Source organism: Bubalus bubalis, chromosome 11 (genome assembly GCF_019923935.1).
Source record: "Bubalus bubalis isolate 160015118507 breed Murrah chromosome 11, NDDB_SH_1, whole genome shotgun sequence".
NCBI classification, from domain to species: domain Eukaryota; kingdom Metazoa; phylum Chordata; class Mammalia; order Artiodactyla; family Bovidae; genus Bubalus; species Bubalus bubalis.
In genome coordinates this window covers 23,111,894-23,134,544 of record NC_059167.1, presented here as the reverse complement: position 1 = coordinate 23,134,544, position 22,651 = coordinate 23,111,894, and the positions used below count along the sequence as shown (strand labels likewise).

General features: G+C 42.6%; 1 protein-coding gene and 1 long non-coding RNA gene across 5 annotated transcripts in view; one reads left to right on the top strand and one right to left on the bottom strand.

Annotated features, from left to right (window-relative positions):
- The window catches only part of RAD51B (RAD51 paralog B), a 617,639-nt gene that overhangs the window by 527,342 nt on the left and 67,646 nt on the right, over window positions 1–22,651 (top strand). The gene's annotated exons all lie outside the window — the stretch shown is intronic.
- LOC112587958 lies at window positions 3,322–12,744 on the bottom strand. The gene is made up of 5 exons (XR_003112515.2): window positions 12,609–12,744; window positions 11,973–12,116; window positions 11,361–11,452; window positions 6,185–6,237; window positions 3,322–3,458 (listed from the first exon to the last, which is right to left on the bottom strand). It is a non-coding gene; the product is annotated as an uncharacterized LOC112587958 (long non-coding RNA).

Sequence of the window (22,651 nt, the reverse complement as noted above, 5' to 3'; positions counted from 1 at the left end):
CATCCATGACCTTAAGACTGAGCAATTGTACCTATAGTTTATATATGCCTTCTATTTTCAGACTATACAAAATGCCTTCTTTCATGTAGGTTATTTCTTTTGATTTTCGATGCAATCTCATTTTGTAAGTAAACAAGTAGCAGGAGCCCCATTTTACAGATGAAGACACTAAGGCACAGAGACGCCTCCTGTCTTTTCTTTTTCTTTTTATTAAAAATTTATTTAATTTTTAATTGAAGAATAATTGCTTTACAGTATTGTGTTAGTTTCTACCAGACACCAACATGAATCAGCCATAGGTCTACCCATGTCCCCCCCCTTCTTGAACATCCCTCCCACCTCCCCCTCATCCCTCCCCTCTAGGTTGTTACCAAGCACCAGTTTGAGTTCCCCGAGTCAGACAGCAAGCTCCCATTGGCTATCTATTTTACATATGGTTATGTATGCTTCCCTGTTACTCTCTCCACAATCCTACCCTCTCCTCCCCCCGCCCCCAGCCATGTCCATAAGTGCATTAGGCCTCCTATCTTCTGACTCAGTTTACTCGTTCTTTCCAACAATAATGCTTCTTCATCCAGTAATAGCAGCAATATATACTGGGTAGTTATGATTTGCCATATTGTGCTGTTCCACTGTGGTTTTGTTCCAGGAAATTTTAAGCGAAGCTTCTCACTTAGGATAGACTAATATTACCAGGCTTGTTCAGCCTGACAGAAGTCATATGACATTATTTACTAAAAGACCTAGCTGGTCTTACTCAGCCCAGTTCCTTGTACTTAGAGATTACTCAATAAATATTTATTGGAGGATGAGTGCATAGATAAACAACTCTAAAAAAATCATCCTTCCGATAAAAACTCATACACTGGAGATAATTTTTGCCAACATTTGTTCAAGTTCTCAGTCAATTGGATTTACTCAAAGACTGCCAAGTGCTCGAAAGGGAGAAGAACAGGGAACTGCTGAGAGAGGTGCGCTGACCAGCCAGCAGAGGAAATCCCCTTTCTGGCTTTATCTGCCTTCCTGCCTGTGATGGGTTTCCTCGGCTCAGAGTAGATATGGGAAATGGTGTCACTTTGCCTGGAGCTGACTGAAATAATCAACTCCCACCATAGGGAGAGGAGAGAAATGATGGATATGTGTGAAGAGTACGTGGAAAGGCAGATCAGTGGAACCGAGTTAGAAGATGAGGATGGAAAGCAGAGCAGTTGGTGGGAAGACGGTTTCTGTGGTCAGGCTATGTCTGAGTGGAGAAGGGAGAGATGTTTGGTGTGCTCCTTCCGTGGTGTGGTTTGGCTGCTTTCCCTCTGCTTTCCAAGAGAACTATTAGTGACCAGGGACATCACGTTTCAATCAAGGCAGCTCTCTCTGGGCTGGTAAGCTAGGCTCCCAAGGGTGTGGTGAAGTTATAGCAGGCTGACCAGGGAGTCTCCTGGTCACAAAGGGATCTAGTCACCCTCTTCCGCTGTTGGCGGCTGTTGTGGTGTCTATAAACATATAGTGTTCACTCACATACTCATAAATGCTGGTTATTGTCATATGATTGCATTGTCTATGAAAGTGGATTGCCTGGAGAAAGAGATTCCACTTCTTTTTTATATACTCATTGTTCCTGGAACCACTTCCTGAAATTCCAGGCTTCTTTTTTTCTTTTGCTGTCATTTGCTTAAATTACTGCTTTCTCAGAGCCCCAGGGTTCTGGAGATGTTCTTGTGCTGAAGTGGGCTTCTAAGTAGCTTCTGGGAACTGTGTGGAATGGGTCTGGCTCTGGCTGGTCAATGAGGAGGCTCCTTTGCCTCCCGATTATTCCTCTCTGACAGCAGTTGTCGGTCATATTGAAAAGCTAAGGATGTGAGGGGACCAGAGTGAAATTGCAGAGCGTGGTCACCCAGCCAAACTGAAACACACATGATTAACTGACCACACACATGGTCTTGGAATGACATCTCACTTGGGGAGTAAAAGCCAAGGATTGTGGTTAGTGCCCCAGCAGGCCCCAGATGGTTAGAGTTAATATACACCTGTACTTTCTGCCAGGCAGTTTTCATCAGTTTCCTCAGGATGTCAGTGTGTGTGTATAATTAAGAGTATTTAATCACATTATAATTCCCCACAGAGAGATGGGGGTGGGGGGTGGGGGGTGGTGGGTGGAGTAGGATCACTGGCTTTTACCGTCACAGAGAGTCATCGGTTGAAAAAGAAACTGAGAAGCCAAGTCTCTGAGCTATGTCTGTGCCATGCTCCTCAGAAGCTGGGCTGGCACAGCCCCTCCAGTGACACTGCAGTGAAAACTTAACCCACATGTTTTGTTGCAGTCTCAGCGTTCTCGGTGTTAGGTTAGAATACTTGAATTGCAGGAGGAAAACTATGTTTTAATTCTCCCTCCACTGAGGCCGTGTTTGTGGAATCCCACGTGAGGCAACCTTCAGTTTGAAAGGGCAGTGACTCTAGTCTTGTGAAAATAAATGAGGCCGACACTTCGGTCATTTTAAGTTAGATCTGACCAACAGAGTCCATTTAACCAGCATCTGTTGATAGGATTCTAAATAAAAAGAGTGGAACCTAAGCCATGAAATCATTTTTATGTTTATTTTAAGTCCTTCATTTTTTCCAGCTTTTCTGTATATTATCTTTTCTTTATCCTGTCAATTGCCAGATTTAGCTGCTGAAAGTGACTTCTTATTTTGGATGAGGAAACCAAGTCTCATTGACAGTAAGGGACTTTTAGGATCACACAGCTCGTTAGCTAGTTAGAATCTGGGCCACCAGAATTCTCATTTTTTCACTTTACCAGGTAGTCATCCCTAGGATATATATTTTTACCTGTTCCTTAGATGAATTTTGGTAATGTGAGTTTCACTTAAAGCAATACAGTTTTATTTTCTAATTCCATTAAATCGATCATGGTGAATTTCTGTTTAAATGCCATAGAGTAGAGTTTCCCTGTAATTAGGTTCCAAAATCATTCCTTCATTCATTCACTGAAAGAATAGCTATTGCAGATGACACTTTGTCAGTCCCACAAGAATGCAGAACTTAATACTCTTTAGATGCTACTCAGTATAGTTGATTTGCTCACCCGTATGAACGAAATGAAGATTTTGAGGTTGTATTCCCTTATCTAGCTTTAACTTGGACCAGGCATCTCACAGGTTGGACCAGCACAAAAGTATCCTGGTCACTCCAAAAAACACTTTAAAGACATATCCTCCTGATGGTATGTTGAGAGCTTCCTAGGATATGAAGGTGACATGGTAAAAGCTTGAAAGGACTCTTAGAGACAAGTGGGGGGGGGAAGAAATCCTCTTGTGAAATCAGCAGCACAGTGTCACATGGCTTTTTCTGGCTCAACTGAGCCCAGCCCTATTGGTCGTTAGACTCAGATCACTATTCTTTCTGATACCAGATGGCCTTGTTTATATTTCTTATATTCCTTTAGTTTCCTCTGATTCTTCTTTCTAGATAAGAAATCAGTTGGGGGGAAAATCAGTTAATACTTAATTTGCTCTTAAATGTCTCCCCCTTTTTTTAAATTAAACTTTTTATTTTGTATTGGAGTATAGCCCATTAACAATGTTGTGATAGTTTCGAATGAACAGCAAAGGGATTCAGCCATACATATACATGTATCCATGTATAGATCTAAAATATCTCCCCTTTGGAAAGTAATCAATGCTCTGTCATTTGGTCCTGGTTCTCCTTCAGTATTTCATTCTCTTTGGATACTTATGAGCTGGATTCTTATTAAGCAAGATAAAGATATATATCACAAGCTAGTTACTTAACTTGTCAGAGCATCGGCTGTAAGTTTATATTAAGTCTCCCATTCAAGCTTTTTTCAGAATTTTAGCTCTACCTTGTGTGCTAATGTACCAGTTATTCTCAAGCTGGGGTAATGTTGCCACTCCAGGGATGTTTGGCAATGTCTGAAGTCATTTTGTTTCCAACAGCTGGAGGGGGATACTTCTGGAAGATGCTGCTAAACATCCTATAATGTATGAGACAGCCCCACAACCAAGGCTTACCCAGCCAACATGCCAACAGTGCTGAGGCTGAGAAGCCCTATGGTGTACAGTGCAGGGAATGTAACTGAACTAGATGCTGATCATTTACCAGTTCCACTTCTTCAGGATATCCTCCTCTTTTTACAAGGAAGTTGTGCCTAGTTACTTCCCATGAAAGACAGCTGACCCTTAGGGTTGCAAAGTGTGTTCACTATGAAGTTCCACTTCCAAAAAGGTTGTATTTGGTTCCCTCAGAGCAGTGCTTTCTGTACCCAATGTTCAAGATCTCTACAGGCATATTTTGCTGCTTCTAATTATTAGGCATATGATGAAGGGTAGAATATAAGTATTTCCCCAGGTATCCTTTGGTCTAGAATTGACCCTGCTGGCTGACAAGCTGCAGATGCTTAGAGATGATTGCTTTCACTATGTCCGTCCCAAGGTCCTCTTCTAAGAAGACAGCGGTGAGCAAGGAGCCCCCAGAGGGTCACTGGGTAGGCAAATTTGGGGATATAGGCTTCTTTCTCAATATCTCTATTTAGGTGCCTGGTCTATTGAATAATTCAGTGACCACTTAAGTTTCTTCTCATGAGTCAGCTTTTCACTTTGCAAAAGCAAAACCCATTTGCATCAGTGACGTTTAAATTAACTTTTTTAAGCCTCTTATTTACCTTACTGAATGAAATAGAGGTGGAATAGCTGGCGTGGCAGACATTTTCCAAGATACATAAGTCAGGGTTTTTTTAAGCTTCTTTTTCTTTCTGAAGCTCTTCTATTGCTTACATATTGGAATTTTGTTACTAAAGAGATTATTATAAAAATGAACCGATTTTCAAAAGTATGAGGCAGGTTTTCCAGTAGGGCTCAATCTCAGCTGGCCTCAATGCCAGGTGAGTCTCTGAGCAGCTGACACCATATTACTACCTGGAAACAATGACCAGTGAAAAAGAAGCAGGAAAAAAAAAAAAAAAAACCCTACAAGAAGCGCAGTGTGGAAAATAACTTGTAAAGTGGCTGTTTGCCTCCCAAAGTGGCAAGGTCTGGTCTAAGCAAGCACAAGCATCATTTATCACATGTGATAAATGCCTATGAAGGAAACTGTTCCACAGTCTATAGGTCTGACTAAAGGAAACTCATTTTGGGTTCAGAATAAAAGTTCCCTTTTCTTGTTTTCATCCCCAAGTTATAAATTATACCCTTCTGAGCATTCTCATTTGCAACTGTGTGCCTTTTAAGCTGTTGTTATGAGGAATCATATGTCAAGTATAAAATAACAAGAATTCAATAAAATTAACTTTGCTTTTCCTTTAGAACCAAAGGTCAGTATCTCTCCAAAGCTGTCTGAAAGACATTCTCACCACTATACCCCACTTGTGGGTGACAGTTATATTTAGAAAGTCCTGTTACAGCTTTTTTTTTTTTTTTTCACACAGGATGGTTTCTCTGTGACCATGATCTTCTGAGATGAGCCAAGAGGGCCGGGTAGAGTTAGATAGCATGAGGACAGAGGAGAAGCTAGTGGGAGCACATTGCAAACAGAGATGGGAGAGTTAAGTTACTGCAATTGCCATCTGTCTCTGTTTTGCTAACTCATTAGCTTGGACACCACATTGTGTTAATCCCCACTTCCCCTGGCTATGAGCTTGATCCAGATCTCCAGGAGATAGTGGGACTGCTTAGCCTGACTCTCCTGTCAGATGGGCTACTGCCTTCCACAGTGGGCAGCTTGCCAGGCCTGCACCTTTCCAGAAGACTCTTTGGCCTTTTATTCACTAGCACCCTGTTCCCTGCACCTGCCCTCACCTGCACCATGCCACAACCCAAGGCAACTGCAATTTCAGGCTGACCATCTTGGAAGTTTGATGGCACTACATACTATCAACCAAATGGTCTTTCATCCTTTCTGAAAATGCTGAGGGGCACAAGAGTCCATTGGGCAACTAAGAACAAGTGAGCCCTTATTTGTCCCCCAGGACAGTACTGAGGAGGAGTAACCAGGAGGACAGAAATATCTCATTTCTGGTCCTAGTCCAGCATTAAGAACATCCAATGATGATACTTATGGAACTTTTTGAGAATAGTTTTTCAAGAATGTCATTGTCTCTGCTGACAGACTGGTTGGGCTATGCGAGTCATTTCTGTTCACTTATTTTGACCTCTCTGGCCCTTGGTTTTCTCACCTGTGAAAAGGTGTTTTCTGACGGCTCAATATTTTGTGAAGTCTTTTCCAGCTCTGAAAATGAAAATATGTTGTGCTTGTTAGTAGTAAAATTTACTAATCTTGCCAAACACTGCTCTGGACATTTAACATATATGAACTCATTTAATGGTACCTATGATTACAGATGGACTTCCCTCGTGGCTCAGTTGGTAAAGAATCTGCCTGCAGTGCAGGAAACCTGGGTTCAAACCCTGGGTTGGAAAGATCCCCTGGAGAACAGAATGGTTACCCATTCCAGAATGGAACAGAATGGTTAATTCTTGCCTGGAGAATTCCATGGACAGAGGAGCCTGGAAGGCTACAATCATGGGGTCGCAAAGAGTCAGACTCAACTGAACAGCTAACATTTTCACTTACTTTTTGATTACTGATGTCCTCTGTGATTTACAGATGAGGAAACTGAGACACTGAGAGATTAAGTAGTTTGTCCAAAGGCACACAGCTAGTAAGTAGCAGAGCCAGAGCTGAAACCCAGAGCTCAGCTCCAGAGTCTGTACTTTTAGCCATGTAATGTGGTCACTTACTGTGCCCCCTTGCTGCTGCTGCTAAGTCACTTCAGTCGTGTCTGACTCTGTGTGACCCCATAGACAGCAGCCCACCAGGCTCCCCTGTCCCTGGGATTCTCCAGGCAAGAACACTGGAGTGGGTTGCCATTTCCTTCCCCAATGCATTAAAGTGAAAAGTGAAAGTGAAGTCGCTCAGTCGTGTCCGACCCTCAGCGACCCCATGGACTGCAGCCTACCAGGCTCCTCCGTCCCTGGGATTTTCCAGGCAGAAGTACTGGAGTGGGGTGCCATTGCCTTCTCCACTGTGGCCCCTTCAGATCAGATCAGTCGCTCAGTCATGTCCGACTCTTTGTGACCCTATGAATTGCAGCACGCCAGGCCTCCCTGTCCATCACCAACTCCCGGAGTTCACTGAGACTCACGTCCATCGAGTCAGTGATGCCATCCAGCCATCTCATCCTCTGTCGTCCCCTTCTCCTCCTGCCCCCAATCCCTCCCAGCATCAGGGTCTTTTCCAACGAATCAACTCTTTGCATGAGGTGGCCAAAGTACTGGAGTTTCAGCTTCAGCATCATTCCTTCCAAAGAAATCCCAGGGCTGATCTCCTTTAGAATGGACAGGTTGGATCTCCTTGCAGTCCAAGGGACTCTCAAGAGTCTTCTCCAACACCACAGTTCAAAAGCATCAATTCTTCGGCACTAAGCCTTCTTCACAGTCCAACTCTCACATCCATACATGACCACAGGAAAAACCATAGCCTTGACTAGACGAACCTTTGTTGGCCAAGTAATGTCTCTGCTTTTGAATATGCTATCTAGGTTGGTCATAACTTTCCTTCCAAGGAGTAAGCGTCTTTTAATTTCATGGCTGCAGTCACCATCTGTAGTTATTTTGGAGCCCAGAAAAATAAAGTCTGACACTGTTTCCACTGTTTCCCCATCTATTTCCCATGAAGTGGTGGAACCAGATGCCATGATCTTAGTGTTCTGAATGTTGAGCTTTAAGCCAACTTTTTCACTCTCCACTTTCACTTTCATCAAGAGGCTTTTGAGTTCCTCTTCACTTTCTGCCATAAGGGTGGTGTCATCTGCATATCTGAGGTTATTGATATTTCTCCCGGCAATCTTGATTCCAGTTTGTGCTTCTTCCAGTCCAGCGTTTCTCATGATGTACTCTGCATACAAGTTAAATAAACAGGGTGACAATATACAGCCTTGACGAACTCCTTAATCTGCCTATTTCCTCAGCATTGTTTCCAGAATTTGTAGGTTCTTCAGATGTGCTCTTATTAACGTTTAGGGCAGTATATTTGGAAAGTTTTTGTTGCCCCTTGTTTTTTACAAATTTAAACTTTGAGATAAAAGCAGGGACTTGCATAAGGCCACACGTAAGTTCTTGTTCTCCTCGGAAGCCAGAACCCCCTGCTTTCTGGCTGGGGCCTCTATCTGCTAAGTCTCTCTCCTACTCATCATGAGCAGAAAATTCAAATATTAGAGGTTAAGTATTCTTTGACCTGCTTAACCCTTTCAACCAGGGCAAATCAGGAACAACTCCACAGACAACTGGGTTAAGTTCCCAACTCAAATGATGAATGATCTCCACAGGATATAAAGCCTTTACAAGCCTATGACATAGAGAAATGTAGCAATAACATACTGTTCCCCACTTCTCTCCTTGGCACTCAATAGCTCACACCTCTTGGGATGGCAGGAGTTACAGAGAATTCTGCAGACTTCCTCCCACGTTCAGTCCCTGCAGGGCTCATCAGGGAATTTGAACAGCAGGAGGTGATGGAGAGCTTGCTCTTTTTGGTCCTTTCTGACTCTGCCCTCATACTGCCTAGTACCCTTTGGCCTTTACCATCTCCTCCAGTCTCCCTGGATCTCATGTGCCTTTAGCATTAGAGGGTTTGAAAGCCAATCCAGAAACCTTCATTATAGAATTCTCTCTCTCCTCACCCCAGGAGGGTTTCCCATCAAGCAGCACGAGGGTGATTGTTTTAGTCTCTCATTTAGTTGTGCCTTTCCACCTTCCTGGCAGTAATTGCCTGCCGAAATGTCCTGGGAACTGGGACCACATATGCATTTAGGATGCCCAAAGACTGGTTTGTGACATGGGAAAATTAGAATCCAGATAAAACTCTACATTGATATCACCTCTCCTGTTCAGGTCTAGACCTATAGCAGAATGAAATTAACCTCAGTGAAGTTAAGCTCTCGACCCATTCCCCTCAAATTCCAGTTCCATGTTTAACCAAAGACACACAGAAATAAATGTGTGTTGGCAGAAAGACAAACCCTGAGATGAAGTAGGAGGGATGTTGGCTGATAGAAAGGCTGTTTTTTCATTTCTTTTACATTGCAGCAGTCTCAGATGGATGGTATCCAGGTAACTTGTAGCGCCTGCACCTTATTAAACTCCTGTTTGATTCAGAATTTACAGTTAAAATGCACCTGGAATACTTCAAGCTAGAACAAGACTTTGGTTCATTTGTTCTCAAAAGTGATGTACAAATTGATGGTGCAACCTGCAGCAAGTAATAGAAAAAAACTTGCAGAATTAAATTTGTGTTAATGCTTTTATTTCTTGATTTATAAATTCAACAATGCTGATTTAGTGTCAACTCTTTGACAGATGTTGTGCCTCTAAAGCAGGATGCACATATGGGTGTGTTTTCCCTATATTTATCTTTATAAGTTAGGACTCTTTTTATTCCAAGTGTCAGAAACCATACTTGAAGTAGCTTAAGCAGAAAGTGGAAATTCTCAAAGGATACTGGCGTATCTATAGGAACTAAAAACTGGAACATAGATGATTTCAGGAACAGATGGAGCTGGTATTAAATACCATCAAGTCAGTGTGAGTTTTTTCCTCTTTCTCTCTGGCAGTTTTACACACACACACACACACACACACACACACACACCCTGTTCATCTTTGTAAAAGAACTTCCACCAAATGGATATGCCCCTAGACCTGCATTGCTGATACAATAGTCACTAGACACATGTGGCTATTAAGCATTTGAAATGTACTATATGTGTGAAATATACACTGGATCACAAAGACTTAGTATTAGGGAAAATAATGTAAAATATCTTAATTTTCATATTGATTTCATGTTGATCTGATAATGTTGTAGACATACTAAATAAGCTATATTATTCACATTTATTTTAACTTTTTCTTTTTTCCATGTGGCTATTACAAAATTTTAAATTATATTTGTGGGCTATATTGTATTTTTATTGGACAGTGCTTTTCTAAATGGTTTTACCAAAAAACTACAGCAACACAAACCTCCTCACTCCTGACTTGGCTTCCTTGAGGCACACTGAAGGGACAAACAGAGTCACAAATCACTAAATATATGTCATCTTACTACATCTTTTTCCTTTCTGTTTACCATTCATGGTAACTTCTACTTGAGCTGTAACAGTTTCCTCTTTTTGAAAGTGGATTTATACACTCCCTCACTTCAAAAATATTTATTGAGCCTCTATTCTGTGCCAGGATTTGCATTAGGCGCTGGGGATATGAGGTCCTGGCCGTCACAGAGCCTCTCTTCTAGCAAATACAGTCACTTTCGCTTGTTTTTATGAATGCACACTCAGTGCGGGAAGTGCACCTCCCAGTGTGGCTGCATCTGGTCCAGGCTGATTCATCAAGCCTTATAGTGAGGCTGAGTCAAATGAAAACCTGGATTTCCAGAGTCACCATCAACAGATCAGGACCCTTCTGTGACGCAGATTTGAATTTCTCTTCCTGCTTTTGTGGAGCCTGGTTCCAGGCCCCCTTCCTCAGAGACGGAGCTACAGGGATACTATCGTCTTCTCCTTGGGATCACCACCATCAGAAGGAGACAGTTGTATACCTGAAAGTTCAGTTTGAAGTATCTCTCCCCACCCAAAAAGAAGAGCCGTTTCTCTCAACTTCTTGACTCTGTGTGTGTGTGTGTGTGTGTGTGTGTGTAAGGAAGCCTCTGGATGTGGCTTTGGTTTAGCTTGGTTTGGTTTTCATTTCAGTAACTTTAAAAGTGCAGCATAATACAAACAAAAAAGTGTATGCATCGTAAGTGGACAACTCTGTGAACTTTTCCAGCAAACACACATGTGTAACCACATCAAAGTAAGAAAAAGGGACATTAATATATCCTAGAAGCTCCCCATTTCTATCACTACCCCAAACGCCTCCACCAAAGGTAACTACTATCCAGATTCTACAAACATAGATTAGTTTTGCCTGTATTTAAACTTCATATAAACAGAATCATGTAATACATTTTCTTTGGTAATGTTGCCTTTTGCTCAACATTATGTTTATAAAATTTATCCATGTTGCTATAGGTACCAATAGAAAATATAACCAAAAAAGAAAATAAAAATCACAAAGGCATTCCATAAGATAATGTAAAATATCAGTGTTTATAATTTTATCCACTTTTCTATGCATATAATACTTAGTACTTTTTTTTTTTTTCAAAAATTAGACCATCGTCCACATACTACTTCATGATTTGCTTTTTTGTTTAATATATCAGATCTACCAAAGTATTCTAAACCTTGGTCTGTCTTGAGAAGGTTGCATTCTGAATTGACCTGAAAGGTAATATAGAAAAATGAAACTTACCTTTTAAAAATCAGGAACACACATTATTATCTGTATTAGTCATTTTGCTAGATCTGGATTTAATCCATCCTGGTCAGGCTTCCAAAAGACTTCTAAATAAAGATAGTAAGCAAATGGACCAGTGAGTCACCAGGGAAATCAGATACTCAGGATTGAATTGGACCTTTTGTTTCTCAATGAATCTTCTAAATTTCTCTCTACTCTTTTAAATCCAGGTTTTCTGATAACCCATTCGGAATCCAGGTAATCCTGTGAGTGACTTATTGGAGTCTCTGGTTTAGTTCTTACACTCTCATCCTAGATAAATCGATAAAATGTCCTCTATTTCTCAAATGAAGAATCTTATTGCCACATCTGTTTGAGATCATAAGAAATAATACCTTCATAACATGTTTAATATCTTTGAATGAAAAGTTCCTTGGAGTTGCTGACCATTCTTAAAATTTCCTCAACTAACATTGTGGAAACCCATTGTCATGGAGATAGTTGATGAGCTGGGTCATAAACTAGACAGCAAATCTTGGGTAGTGGAAACATCTGAGCCCTGAAGCTCTAGTCATTTATTTCAAAAGCTACCCATTGATTTCCTAGATGTTAGCATAGAGAACTTACCCTGTTGTAGTTTTTATTTACATGATGAATCTCCCCATTTGGGTCTTCATCCTTTCCCATTTGGAATGTATCCACTGGCATATGCCAGCAGGTTCTCCTGAATGAGGTCACCTGGAACACTGGTATTCTGACTTTAACTTTCTTCTGTAGGAGTGAAGAAAAGTGGCCAGTAAAGCTTGAATTCCTGACCTGAGACTCCTCAGACACTGTAAGGCACCCCTAGGGACCAGCTCTGGATAAAACTACAAAGATAGAAAATATAGTATGGCAGGGGAAAATGCTGGAGCCAATCTATGCAGAGATACAGTAGTTTTAGGGCATATTAGATATGGAGGGGGTATTAGAGGCCCTCTAATCCTACTCCTTCATTTTTCAAATCAAGAAACTGAGTCCAAGGAAGTCACGGAATGAGTTCATCACAGAATAAAGTTGGAAGCTCACTTTATTGTTCTGTTACCTACCCAGATGTCTGTACTGTTCAGGAGATACAGGGAAAGACATGTCAGAGGAGTGGTTAGGGTGAGCTCTAGGCTACATTATACTAGTACTATCCTTAGTAGGATCCAAAGCCATGCACTTCTCTGGGCCATTCAAGGATAAACTGAGAACATTAATCCATTCTTCCCCTTTCCTCACCTTGGGATTATAATGGGGAGAGATATTTGGCTTTTTATCTGCTTGGCACTGGAAACTTGACCTTCTTCTGGAGAATTCAAATGTTCAGTTCAGGAGATATTCAGAAAATGCCTTCTTCCAGAATCAGGTGATGAAGATCAATTGCTATTAAATTTATAAAGCTTTCCTTCTCTCCCTCTCTCGTCCCTCTTTCCCTCCCTCCCTTTCTCCTCCCCCCCTTCCAGTATTCTTTTTTAAATTTAATTCTGATGACCTCTTAACTCCTGCTTTTCAAGTTCAATTACATTTCTGTTGTCACAGATATATCTGTGCTTGAGGCTTTAGTATGCAGACATATTGAACTTTCCTTCTTGTAATTCTTCCGGGGTCAGTTTGCTTTATGGTCTAGGTCCAGGAAATGAGAATATTTCCAATTCATCAGGGACCATCCTGGCCTTGAGCAGAAGTGGCGTCTGAATCATTACCTAAGAGGGCTTTGTAGATCGTCACAGTTGGCAGCCTCCAGGCTTGAGCTAATCCTGGAAATTCTTTAACTTCCCAGAAAGAAGATTCCACAAGGTCAGGCTGAGGTCCTCAGAGAGAGCAGATGGAATAAAGCTTGCAGCTAGTCACTTTTGCAGCTGGATTTGAAGATAAATAAAATTATACCCATCTTTTTTTGCATCATCAAGTCTTTGACTTTCATTTGTTCTTTACTCTTTTTTCCCTGTATGTGGAGGGGGAAAAAAAAAAAAAAAGAATGTGCTGCAATCAGTGAAATAAAAGCAAGCAAACTTGTTGACTCAGTTCCCATGGTGAATACAAGGAAGGCCAGGCCAATAGAAACAACTGAGATATTACAAAAATGTGTTTCTTTCTGGCTGCTACACAGTCAGTCCTTTATATCCAGTCATTGTAATCAGCCCATCACCCAAGACTCTTTCCAAGGTCATTATTCTGGTTGCGGGGGCTGCTTCTCCTGCAAACAAATGTTGATTTTACTAAAAGTCCTGTCTCTCCAACCCTCTTTGTGACAAAGAGTATCAAAGCATCGTTCTTGAAAAGAAAGTATAAAAGATCAGAGAGATAAAATACTTCGGGTTTTCTAAATGCTTAGACATATCTGGCTCAAGCAACACAAATTATAAACTAGGAAGCCACCTGTAAAATCCTGTTTTAATTAACTTGAAGGCACACCAATGTTATTTCATTAAAATGAAATTCTCTTTAAATGGAAAACCACCACTGCAGGGTACATTGAGGGCATTGTTCACATGGCTTTTAGGGTTGGCAAGTGAACCCTGTATTTAGAAAAACTAAAGCAAATGCTATTTCCTTGGAGCCTTCTTAAACTTTGAACGACTTGTCATAGTTTTCTTGGAATGTAAGGAGTATCCCTCGGTAAGCCCTGGGCAAACTCGAAATGTTGTTTGCCAATTGTTTTTTTTTTATAATCCTTCCAGGCTTCTTCCTGTTCCCTGCCTCCCTCCATCTCTTTAGTCCTTAGCCTTGATGTTCCAGGACTACCTCTCACATCTGCCACCTGGAAGACTAATTTGATGCCACTGTCGTTTGGAAGGATATTGGATGACACAGAGGCAATACGAAGAGACAAGGGTGCTATTTCAGGCTTACAAGCAAAATGAAGCTCAGATTGTCACAAGGGGCTGGTGAAACATAGAGGCCCTCTTTTGAAATTCTCACTCCACTCATGATCTATGGAGCTGGAAAGAAAAGTAAAAGTGCTAATTGCTCAGTTGTGTCCGACTCTTTGGGATCCCCTGGACTGTAGCCCACCAGGCTCCTCTGTCCATGGAATTCTCCAGGCAGGAATACTGGCGTGGGTTGCCATTTCCTTCTCCAGGGGATAGTCCTGATGTGGGAATCAAACCCGGGTCTCCTGCGTTGCAGGAGGATTCTTTACTGTCTGAGCCACCAGGGAAGCCCAGTGAGCTGGAAGATACCTTAAAGATCCTCTCACGGAAACCCCTCATTTTCCCGTGGAAGACGTTGAAAATCAGAGGTGAAGTGACTTATCCAAACCAGTTAGGACCACCCCCGTGGGGCTTCTCCAGTCGACTCTTGTCCTACTTCCTCCAGCAGTTCTGTGGACCTGTTGATTACAACACTGCCCACGGCCAGAAAATCCTGCCCCATCAGCAAAACAGCTTTCCAGGCTGACATAGGACATGTCCCGTTAGAAGACGGCTGAGTTTTAGTTCCAGTTCTGCCCCTGCTTTGTTGGCTCAAATGAGTCACTTCTTCCTTTGTCTATTTCCCCTATTGGTAAGGAGAAGATAATGAACCTTTCCACCTATCAGGCTCACTTGAGTGTTGTAAAGAATAATGAGGTGATATTTGTAAAGTGCTTTGAGCGGCTGGGAAAGAGGAGGGGTGGGCTCAGTAGAAAGCATTATTAGCTGCAAGCACTTATCAATTGAGCTGTTTAACAATAGCAGAGAGTAAGAATACCCAGAAATGAATTCCATGGACTGACCCTGCTTTGAATTTAGGAGGAGGATTAGTGGGGACCTAATAGGTATTCCACTTCTCCAGTTTCTTTAGTGTACTGTCAAACTAGGAAAGGTAATTACATTCTTCTATGTTGGATTCAGCCTGGAGTTTCAATTGGGATGTCAAAGCGTACTTGTCTTCTATTCTCCTCCCGAGGCTGTGTTCTGTTGTAATTGTTAAAGCCTTGGGCATCTTCTATCCCCAGGGGTAAATTCACTTAGGAGCTATACAAAGTCATTTCTGTGTAGTGGCTGGGCTGCTGTTTATAAGGTTGATTAGTGGAGCTTTCTAAATCTAAAGTGCCTGGGGAGCAATTTGGATGAAGCTGGGAAATAAAAAGGCAAAGTCTTCATCATGGTTGATCTTTTTTTATTACACTGTTCCATGGGAATTTTCTTAGTAACTCAGTGTATGCACAGTGCAGTATGGCTTAATAGTCATTGCCACATCCCCTTTCCTGGGGAAACGGAGACCTAGCCCAGGTTAAGATGACTGTGCCAGGTCACTAAATATATTTAGAGCCACCTTTTAACTTCTCTTACTCCCACTGAGGGCTTTCTGGTGGTTCAGTGTAAAGAATCCACCTGCCAATGCAGCAGACACGGGTTCGATCCCTGGGTCAGGAAGATCCCCTTGGAGGAAGAAATGGCAGCCCACTCCAGGATTCTTGCTTGGGAAATCTTACAGACAGAGGAGCCTGGTGGGCTACAGTCCATGGAATTGCAAAGAGTCGGACACTGTGACTAAACAACAACTCCCACTGGGGGTCAGATGAGAGGTATTTGTGGGGGTCTAAGACGTGTAGGAATGTTTCCAAATAATGATTCTGGTCTGTTTCCCCAAACTCATGCCCCACTGTCTCAAGATCCTTAGGCTTGAGTTCAGTTCTGTCTCATTTTCTGAGTCAGGGCAGAAGAGAGAGGCAAATCAAAACCAGAGAAATGTTTTGAGCTTGTGCAGGTCTCTGTGGGCCAACAGGACAGTGAGCCAAGAAGAATGTGGCTCCCTCCTCATTGGGTAGGAGCAGGGCTGAATTCTTTCATCATCCTCTAGAGGCTGTAGGGAGACTTCAAGGGGTCATTTGGAACAGAAATTTTCTTGATCAGAGTTATATTAAGGAAAGTATACTGACGGATGCATCTTTGTGCCCTGAAGTTTATGGGCCTTTTTGCAGTCGCTGCTTCCGCAAACCCTTAGCTCCTTAAACTAATTATCCAGGCCTCCATATGCAGGTGTTAACACTCCCAGGAGACCAGAGGTGCCTACATCGCTCCATGGTGACTTGTGAGTCTCCAATAACATCCACCAGCAGTGAGCCCACCAGCAACCCCATCCTGGTGCCTGTCTCTCTCTCTCTCTCTCTCTCTCTCTCTCTCTCTCTCACACACACACACACATACACACACACACACACACCTGGGTGCTAAAGGTCCCTCCTCTCCTCCTGTCATCCCACTGTGTCCAGCGAAGCCCCGCTCAGAATTTGGTACCTCTTTGGGGGCAGACTCAGATCTCTGGGCTCCTTCCTGAGTCTGCCCCCCAACTCCTGCTGGATTTCCTCAGCAAATCTTCTCTGCCCTGAGACTCCTTGAAATCATACGGGATTTACTTGGCAGGATTCTCTGACCTCTTTCAAAGACCTAGATTTCTTGTTTACTGTAGTTTCAATCCTCTAAAAGCATTTGGAATATTTTCTTCATTTCCCTCTTCCAAGGTATCTATTTGGTCCCAGGCAGGCCTCCCCCAGTGCCTTTGGGGGTGGGGGAGGATCTGGGCCCCAGCCACTGTCCTTTCCTTCACCTCTGCCAGGGCAAAGACCAGTGCTGGGCTGACCTTTCCTGGCCGGGCCAAAAGAGAAGGCTGTGGAAACCCGCACGCCCCCACGGCCGCCCTGCCCTCTGCGGCCACAGCTGCTTGCCCTCCCCGCCCCCCGCCTGCTCTTTTTCTCAGTGATCCTCCACGCCGCTGGCCCCAGCGAGCCGCTGGGAACAGAGGTCTGTTCCCCCCCTGCGTTGGCCTCGGCTCCGCACACTAGAACATTCAGGCATCAATGGGAAACAGCAAGATCTGTCAGCATCACCCTTTTCTTCGGGGCTTTGAGGGCCACATTCTCCACGGCCATCTGTTCCCTTTCACCTCTCTGGACAATGTTGCTTTTTAAAGCCAGGGATTCTTCCTCCTTTATCTCCTCCTCTCCTGCCTCCCCTTCTTCTGCATTCCCACCCTTCCCCGCCCCCCACCCCATCATCATCTCTCTCTTTGCCCAACCCTATGAAATGAGCTTCTCTGAAGAGAAAACTTGCCCTTCTTCCACACAAAGCTGTTTTACAACCCCTATGGGTTTTGGAGTTTTTATTAAAAAAAATTTTTTTTTTGAAGTGAGAGTTAGCTGCTTTTAAACTTTGTGATTGTCTCGGATGGAGGGGGGAGCTGTTCTTTTGATAGGGATGGGAATTGGAAAACCTTTCAGTCATGCAGAAAGAGAACACAGAATAATAATAAGTGTTAGGTTCCTGCTGGCAGGCACTTGCCTCTTTCAAGAAGGAACTTGATGATCAGTTTAGAGAAATTTTTATACCCTCGAGGTGTTTCCACCATTTATTTTATTATTATTTTTGTTGTTTCTGTTGTGCTGTTTGTATTTATTTTCTTTTTTATTTTAAGTCCACATGTCTTGTGCTGTTTTTAATTTAGAGTCAGGGCTGCTGAGAAGCGGGTGCTGTGTTCCCTATGGCCCTAGAGAGCTGTGTCCACTTACAAAGATGCTTGGTCTGACAGGAGGCCAATGTTGTCTACGAGAAGCACTAGGTTCTGAGGTTCCAGGACGTAAGAAGGAGTGTTTGTCCGAGTACTGACCTATGACTAAGCGTGTCACCTTAGGTATGTCACTTTCCTTAACAGCGATGGTGATAAAATCTTAAAATGCTGATAAAAATCTTCGACTCTAAAAAAAAATGCTTAATACGTGACTCTTGTATTTGTACTTTGACGCTGTTTCATAAACAAGATGTGTCTGTGGTAACGTCATGAAAACTTTATGGGCCATCCTTGACTATGGATGTTAGAATAATCCACTGCTGGGATCAGACTCAGCTGCTGCCATGGGAAGTCAGCTAGAACATGGACTCCCAGCCTGGACTGCCTGTGGGAATCACGGGCAAGGCTGGAGCAGGCCCTGGGGCTGGACTGTGAGGGTTTGAATCCTCCCCACCACTTACTAGCTGTACAGATGTGAGCACAGTTTCATCATCTGTAAAATGAGGGCGGTAATAGTATCCAGTTTCATATTGTTGAGATGATTAAGAGAATTTTATCATGTAAAGCGCCTGGAATCACATCTGGCGCGTAGTAGGTATGGGTAAATGATAACTGTGGCTGCTATGTCAGCACGCATCTCACAACTATAGTAATATCTGCAATGCAGTACAGATGAGAAGATGGGCTAGTTGGCTCCTGTGGGTCTCTTCTGACTCTCCCACACTTGCCTTCTGCTGCTTTATTTTTTATTGTGCAGTTAACATTGAGAAAAGCACTAATGCAATTATCAATGGGATTGTAATGATGATTAACATAGCAATTCCACTTGGCAATGTCATAAAACACAGCAACATCCTAAGATATACACAAAAGACATATGATAATGTTCTTCTGGCAAAGAAGGTGAACCAGATGTGGAGATTATAGTCACAGAAGGAAAGCCAGTCATGATTTTGGCAACTCAGGTTATTTGACATATTTTCAGTTGAAAAGCTACAGAATCTGGAGATTTATTTTTCTTTGGTATCAGTTTCGAGAAACCTATCATATGACTAAGAGTTTCCCAACAACAGGGAGAGAACGCTAATCAAATATGCTTTTCTAGTCAGGCACAGATGACTCTGAATAAGACATTAAATATTATAGTTTAACATGGAAAAGAAAATGAGTAGAATATTTAGAAAATGGGGTAGGGCAGCCCAATGACTTTTCTCTTCCAGAGGGGGAAATGAGTGGTCATTGTTGTGGTACCTTCTAAATGGCTGAAGTGACTAGTTAGACACCTGGGATCAAGTCCTTACTCTGCCACTTGCTGAGCAACCTCGGGTAATCACTGACTCTCCCTGTTGATCAGCTTCCTTCTCTAGAAAATTGGCATCATAATGACATCTCCATAGAGATAATGTACGTAAGGTATTGAGCCTCCTGCTCAGAAAGTACTAATCATCCCCAAAAATGTTACCTGGTAGTCAGTCCTTTACCATAATGCCTTATATCAGCTGACCTCTGAGTTGGGAGACAAATTACACCAACCCAGTTGTCTTGGTCAGTTTGCTGAAACTGGCCATTTTCAGTAAACCCATAGTTCCAGCCCATAGATAAACAGTGGCCTTCAAGGAAGAAGGAAATTGCCTTGCTTAAGAACTCATGGTTTGAAGATGTGGACTGACAGCCTGCTGCCACCAAAACCAGTTCCCCCGATTAAAATAGCCCTGTTAGCATCAGCACATTCGGTTCATCAGTTCCCTTTCCCTTCATAAGCCTGCTGCCTGAAAAGCTGTGCTGCACCACGGACTGGGACACTCTCTTGGAGGAACACTTGAGGAAGTTAAAGCAAGGTCATCTCCATTGCCTAAGAGCCCCTACATTCTAGCGGTCTGCACATGGTTCGGACCTTACAGCTTGTGATCTGGGGGCCACTGTGAGTTCCTGTCACAGATGGGATTTTCCCTTCCTCGGCGGCTGCAATTTATTTTGAGCCTTGTGTTGGTATGACAGGCATGGGGACAGCCCTTGTGTACGTGCGTGTGTGTGCACGTCGCAAAATAGGAGACGTGCAGTTGCTTCTATCCTAGCCTTGACTCAGGAAGCCCAGCTCCAAATGTCAGGGAGACACAGGCTGAACTGAAGGAACGCAGCAGCCAAGCTGAGTTCACCGGTGTGGGAAGGAAACCTGAAGAACCTTTGGGGTTCTTGTGTAAAACTCAGGGTGCTGTGGGTTCTGAGATTGCCTCACCAAGGATTCAACAATCTGCTCCCCCACCCCCCGCCCCCTTCTTAGAAGCCTTCGGGGCAACAAACATATGAGACACCAGCATTCCATTCCCTCCCACGCATGAAAATATCCTGATTTCTGTCATGATCACTCTACTTCCCAAAGGGGTGCTTAAGTGGGGCCGGAGGAAAGCATAACAATAAATCTTCACACTCTGGGCAAGGTGATAATTAGAAGCATTCCCCACGTTGATGTGCTCTCAGATGCCCAAAGGGAAGCAACTGGGACAGCAGGAAGTCGCAGAATACCTGGGCTTGGGCCCCAGCTCTGCCTTGGACTAGGTGGGTTTCAGGAGTCAGGTCACTTCTTTGTTCTGTGAAATGGGAATAATGATTACACCAATGTAGCCGCTTTGAAGGAAGCAGTATGTATTAATGCACTTTAACTTGGATTCACTGGATGCTCCTAAGTTCCCTGGAGTTTTCCAAGCACCTCAGGGCGTCTTTCTCCAATCCCATTTCATTCTCTTTATTTTCTGTTTCTGTTCTCACAGAAGAAACAAAGCAGGGAGCTTGAACTCTGAAAGCTGAGCTGTGTTTGGCCTCTGGAAGAAATGGTGGTCAGGGAGCCTGACTGAGGACCTTACTGAGGGTCTCTGCCTGCGTGGGGACGTGGGCCCCTTTACTTGTCCTGTCCTGTTTCATGCCCCAGGCAGTCAGCTGCCCCTCCTTCACTTTCTGAATTAGGGTCTTGGGTGATTCTTCTGACAAGCAGTTTAACCAGATGAATTATAGAATTTCTAAAGAGCATTTACTTCTCTTCTCTACCCTCCTTGGAAAACAGACCAAAGGGCATTCACCAGAATGTTGCCTTCCATGATGAAAAGCTGCATCATGGGGTATTTAGGTAGAGATTTTCATAACATTTGCTCCATGGACTGTCCATGGGTCTGAGAAACCTACACTTAAAAACCAAAACAACAAATGCCTAATATGTAATTTCATTTTCAAACGAATGATCTGGGAGAGCATTTTGAAAATGCAGACCTCTGGGCAATGACCGCTCAGAGATCCTGACTCACTAGGTTTGGTATGGGGTCAAGGAGTCTGCATTTTTTAGAGTGGTTTACCTGGTTTAGGTGATTCTGCTGCATAAAAATACATATGAAACAATGCCTTTAGTTATTTCTCCAGAGATCTAGTCTTGTATCCTGATTTCATATCAGTTACCCAGGTCTTCTCATAGGGTAGGCCAGCCTATATTTTCACGCCTTTTTTTTTTTTTTTTTTTTTTTGGTAGAAAAAGAATTCAAACCTACAAAAAAGTTCCAAGGAAAGTATAATGAACTCCTACATATCCTTCCCCTAAATCGTTAACATTTTACCCTATTCATTTGATTTCTTTCATATTACTGTTGTCTATTTTTTTATAATATTAATTTATTATTGTTATCTTTGCTGAACCATTTTAGAGTAACTTTTAGACATCATGACCCTTCATCTCCAAATGCTTCAGCACTTTTCTTTTAAGCACAAGAACTTCTCTAACATAACCACAATACAGTGATCTCACCCAGGAAATTAGTGCTGATATAATACCATTATCTAATATACCAGCCATATTCAAACTTTGCCAGGTGTCCTAATAATGTCATTCACAGCAGTTTTTTTTTCTGATCCAAGAGCCAGTTCAGGATAACACATTGTATTCAGTTGAAATGTCTTTCCACATTGATGATCTTTTTTAAGCCGCTGCTGTTTTCATAGAAATATTTTTCAAAAACATATTTCCTGATAAACAACAGCGTTTCCCCTCCTTCTCTCCTTATTACTTGCAAAGAGCCAGTGATCCAGTGTCAGCCTGAAGCAAAAGCAGACTTACCTGGGCCAAATTCTGCATCAGCTGAGGCCCTGGGAAAAGACTCTGTCTCCTGGTCCTGGGTTTGCCCTGTAAGCTGATTTCCCAAAGACAAACCCTGTGACTGTTAGTGTATCCCTTTGATCTTTAATCAAATGGGCTGTCACCTGGCTTACTCATTGTCCAGACTAATTCCTTGGCTATGAAAAGCTACTAAATATTATTTTGCCATGGTTTTTAATAAACCTTGACTGTAACCCACCAGGATCCTCTATCTTATGGAATTCTCTAGGCAATAATACTAGAGTGGGTAGCCATTCCCTTCTCCAGGGAATCTTCCTGACCCAGGGATTGAACCTGGTTCTCCTTCATTGCAGGCAGATTCTTTACTGACTGATCCACCAGAGAATTCTCAATATTCTTGCCTGGAGAATCCCATGGACAGAGGAACTTGATGGGCTATATAGTCCATAGGGTTGCAAATAGTCGGACACTACCGAAGCAACTTAGCACACATGCATAGTTTTTAAATCTGCCCAGGAAAAGTGACCAATAAGTGATATGCCACTTTAAAAACAAACAAAATAAGTAAAAAAGTAAATAAAAAATAAAATCTTTTTTTAAAGAATATATAAATTCCAAGAAATGTTGAAAAGGAAAAAAAAAAAAAAGATGTGACTTTTTACCCTTCCCAACTTTCTCCAAAGGCAATGCACATATC